This window comes from Nothoprocta perdicaria, unplaced genomic scaffold, assembly GCF_003342845.1.
Source record: "Nothoprocta perdicaria isolate Ctin4 unplaced genomic scaffold, notPer1 scaffold_200, whole genome shotgun sequence".
Lineage (NCBI taxonomy): Eukaryota > Metazoa > Chordata > Aves > Tinamiformes > Tinamidae > Nothoprocta > Nothoprocta perdicaria.
In genome coordinates this window covers 129,701-134,978 of record NW_020455206.1, presented here as the reverse complement: position 1 = coordinate 134,978, position 5,278 = coordinate 129,701, and positions in this window count along the sequence as shown.

Genomic DNA, 5,278 nt, shown 5'->3' with positions numbered 1-5,278 from the left:
CTGTAGAGGTCCCTTCCAACCTTAAATATTCTGTGATTCTGTGATATTCCTATTTTAGAACCTGAAGCATGGTTATACTCTCTATAAAAGAAGCTCATGAAATTCATCCCTTYGGCAACTTTTCCACTGAGTGTCCTTACGGCTGCTTTTTGTTTTGCAAGACAATACAAGCTCATTCCTTCAGTCGCACTGCTGCTGTGCCTGCCATTGAGGACCAGCTGAGAGCTGTGCCAGGAAAATGAGCACCTCTGCAATCAAACATTTCCCAAAGCAAAACAGAACTTGTACAATGGGAAATCTGCTGCCTTCCCAGAAGCACAGGTAAGAAATAATCGCAGCACAAATGTAAGTGCAGCTGTTGACCAGCCAGGAAAACAYACACAATCATGTCAAACTAAACCATGAGCATTCACTGTCTATGCCTTGCTAGTCCCTTTCAGACTTGATATTCCATGTCAGCTCTCTGAACACTGTGACACTCAGGTAATGTTGTAGCTGAAGAGATCTTCTGATTTTAACTGAATCTCTCTTCTTAGTAGCATCAAGTGCTTTCTGCTTTACAAATTCCCTCAAGTGCTCAATCATTTCTCTCAGTGCCATGTGTGGACTCCTAGAATTTGGTTACTACAGCTGCTGGTGAACTGAAACCAATTGCTGTTTGGTGTTTTCTAATTACTTCCATCTGCATCTCCAGCCTCTCTCCTGGCCCCTTGTCTTTTACTTCTTTGCAGAAGTAAAATGTGCTCGTGCTTCAGAAAAATCATCTCTATCCAAGAATGAGTGCTCCCACCCCCACCTGTTGCTGTCTTTGCTGTTCAAGTTCTTCACTTGTGTTTTCCAATATCATTTGAATTATACTTTAGGCTGGAATRAAAAAATGAAGAGTAAGGAACTGAAAAAGGACGAAAAAGATTGAATAGTGTTGCTAATCTGATCACAAATATGCAGTGTTGTTTCATAGGGTTTAGGAAATAAGTGACTGCTGACAGCTCCTTCAACCTGTGATACTTGGTGGCTTCTCTAAAGCCCTCCAGCTCCTGCAATCTTATGACTACAACCAAATCCAATATTTGACAAGGAGGAAAAGCTTGAATAATGAAGGTAAAGGCCCAAAACCCAGATGAAAAATTAAAAACAGACGGGTAAACAAACAAAGCTTCTAAGTAAATCAGAATTCCTGAATCATATAATATGCTTTTCAGAAGATACTGAAGATACTGGCAGATACTTCCCTTTAACAGTGCACAGCTAAATGCAGCAGCCTTTTATGTTCCTAGCTTGATTAGGCTGGGACCCAAATATGCAAAGATACTTGAACTCTATTACAGACTACTCTTTGTCGGCATTTGCATAAGCAGAGTTCTAGAATTTGGTGCAGGAAAACTGGGTGATTCTGACTCTTCAGCAAAAATGCTCAGAGGTGTCAGAGTGCTATGGCAATTCTCAGAGTGCAGAGCCGTGGGGCAGCATAAATCCCCATGAGAAGAAGAAGCAGTGAAGATATGGATGCAGTCTGTGGAAGAAAGCAGAAGGCCCTCAAATGGTTACTGTTCAGCCAGTTAGTTCAGGTATGACTAGGAGGGAAAAAAAGTATTCTTTTGAGAAGAATACTTCCATTTTTCTCACCTCATTTAATGGAAATATCAACAACCTGTGGGGATAGCAAGCCCAGGTCAAAGGCCATACCAAAGAAGCTACAGAGTCTGTTCTGCCCAAAAGCATGATCTTCYCTCTGTGTTCAGAGGACAGTTGGCCAGAATTGTCAACCTTTATCATAATGTCCATCCTCTCACCTCTTGCAGGTGTGTTGCTTTTCACCCACATGGAAGATATTACAAACACATGACCACTTARTAGTCCCTGTGTCATTAATATGACTGAGGTCTGTTGACCACAGTTTAACCTGTACACCCTTATATTTGCTGCTTATCTGATCACCTCTTAAGCCCCGATTAYAGCCACTTTGGTTACAATCATGGGAGAACCTACTCTCTACAAAAAGACTTTACAGATGTGCTGTTGTCTATCTGGCTGCTTGAGAGTACTGAGGTCTTTAACGTCAGTGAAGCTAAGCTTTGATCAGGAAAATAAGTTACAACTCAGTGACTAAAAAAGAGGGAACTCTATAGCATTAACAGGGAGACCAGCAAGTTGGCAACTTAAATCTGAGGAGTGTGTGACAGTCTGATGTCTGCTGTTCAGTGAAAGAAAGAACAATCCATGTCACTGAAACCATCTGTTCACAAAATACCCTTGAAAGTATAGATCATCCATGCTGAGTTGCACCCCTTTCCTCATAGTACCTTTTACTACGCTGTTTCTATAGGACCTTAAAACACTCCCGGCAACTGATACGTGGAAGGAAGCTACAGCGGCTACATCAATTACTTGCAGTGTATATCTTACTCAGAGACATCAATGAGGCTTGCATTTGCTAAGACAATTGCTAAGGAGGAAGAGCAGCAGGACCAGAGCAATCGCTGCAAAGTAGCCCATTACAGAGAGACCATTCCTGGAACAAAATACACGACAAGAGCAGCAGGACCAGAGCTATCGCTGCGAAATTGCCCATTACAGAAAGACCATTCCTGGAACAAAATACACGACAAGATGATGACAGATGCAGTTGCCACACATAAGTCAGGCTTGCCAGGAACATCAGAGAGATCTTGGGACATGCTTCTGATTTAAGTTATTTAAGTTCTTGTACCTCTCTTTTTCCACATAGAAAATAAAATTTTACAAAGATAACACCCAAGGTAACTTACCTAGGCTCTGACAAACCATAGTATCTTCACAGAAGCATGTTATTGGAGATGGAGATGAGGTTCTCAAAGTCCTAATATCTTCCTTCAGATGATCTTCATGCAAAGGACCCTGCCTTACTTCCAGTAGATGTGTCCAGCAGACTGACATGAACAGAGGACCAAATGGCCAYGGAGGAGAGGAAGGGCACAAAGTCCTGCTCCACCTGAGGACACTCTGTATAGTGGCAGTGTGGAGAGACTCAGAACAGCACTTGAATCTGATACGGCAGTGGTCTTGAAAACCATACTGAGCAGGCATGATAGTTCCAAGCCTACCATTACAGGGAGTTCTTGTTGCAGCAAAAAAAAATCTTTTTATTGCAGTAACAGAAGAAATGAACATTTCCATGGCTTTTTTTGTCTGTCTGGCTTTGCATGCTGCCTTCTGTCCTTAACAAAGATTCCAGTGGCTGCCTTGATAGGGATATGGGTCCAGCAAGCCTGGCTCATGGATTGGGCTTTTGGCTGTACTCTCAAGGCGGGCTCATTATGACCCTGTAGCTGCTTAGGTGGGGAGCACTGGCTGCTAGGAAAGATGTAATATAAGAAGCAAATGGTGGCTGTGCAGCAAGGGTCCTTCTTGGGCTCCCGAGGAGTCAACAGGGATGGTGGCTGCCAACCTTTCCCACTCATCTCCAAGTAAACCTGCTCCATGTCACCRTGTGAAACACTTGCCCAGGAGCATGATTTGCAATCTACCTGAGAACACAGACAAACATTAGACATGTTTGGCCTGCCAGCCTGCCCTGCAGGATCTCACCTACTTCTATGAGAAACCCATGAAAACCATCCTTTTTCTTCCTGAACAGCTTGCCCAGACACGCTAATGGTGGCTGGTACTGGACATGGTAATGGTATTACCAATGGTTGGTATAAACTAGCCATTTACTATTGTTCACCCCGGTTAATACGCAGGACATAGTCTGCTGCTCACTTTCTTTCTGAAGAATTTTGGGATAGTTTGTCCTGCAACATTGCCTCCTTATTGTCTCCATGTCCTGACTCCATTGTTTCTTGATCTGGTTTAACAACGTCCTCTAGACGTAGAACACTTCACATGAATCATTTCTAAAATACAGTAGTCTGCACAGGGTATACAAAGAGTTCAATGCYGACTAACAATGATTTTTGCAGAACCCCTACATCTTTGACTGGCTCATATATCAGGGGCTTATGAGGAGAAGCAAGAATAGCTTCATAGCTTCATGTCCATTATACACAAACTGAAGAAAGTGATAAACAGAATGTTCAAGGTGAAAAGGGGAAATCAATACCTTTCCTCCTGAATAGCTTCTGTTCTAAAAATAGACTTGCGGAGAAATGCGTGGACACTTTCCTTCAGTAATTACTCTCTGAAGAAGAATTGTGTATACGAGGATGTCTCCTTCTCATTTCCTGACTTAACTTTCCAAGACCAACTTCCTGCAGAGGTGATAAAAAMAAATGTGTGTGTGCTGGTAGCTCCTCTTTCCCAGCCCCTCATTGYATAGCACTTTTATGCCACGTGCAGTTTATGCAACACGCAAGGAAAAAAGAAAAAAGATTCTCTGTCCCAGATGTCATTGGCACTGACCTCCAAGTTTTGGTGCAGGCTTGGAACCTACCAATACGCCTGTGCAGTTCAGGACTCTGGACTATTTCCTGTGTCTCTGTGGAACTGCTCACACAGAAAATTCATCTCATCATACATAAGTTCAAGGCAGACAGTTTAACATGTTCTTCCAAATGTGGCAGTGATGTTCATTGCTGGCATTCAGCATGAAGACTATGTGCTGGCAAACAATTTCTGTACTGGCCCTTTTGGCGGGTATAAAGAAAGCAAGAATAAAGAAGGGAAGAATACATGTACCTGTGAAACAGCTCTGCTTGCAGCACAAACTGCAGTGTCAGTATTTCTTGAAACTCCTTAAGAGCTCCCCTTGAGCTTTAAAAATGACAGGCTCTTTAGCATTACAGCCAGCATTACAGTCCCGATAGCTGAGCAGCATTACGTACACTGCTCTGCTTGCTAGCAGCTTGCTTTGCAAGGATTAAAGCGTAACTTAGCAAAATATGAAGGATAAATTAGACAGCACTACACTAGGAAATATAAGCCAGATGCAGCTACCAATGGTTAAAATAGAGGAAGAATGGAGTCCCTACCAGCAAGCTCCACAGTTGTCTGCAACCCCTGCTTTGGCTTCCCTACTGTCAAACATCTCTTTTCCATAGCACCCATAGTGAGTAAAGAACAAGAATAAGAAGCTCTGATGGAGAGGAACTTCATCTGCTCTTTCCCTGAGAGCTTCCCTGTCTTCTTCCAAGCCTCTTTTCTCTCCACAGCCCTCCTGACCCTCTACTCAGTCCAATAAATACCATGTCCACATTTCAGTCTCTAAAGTCTCCTTAGGAGCATGGATTTGGATGGAGGACCAATATAGAATCATAGAATCATAGAATGCCGAAGGTTGGAAGGGACCTCAGGGGTCATC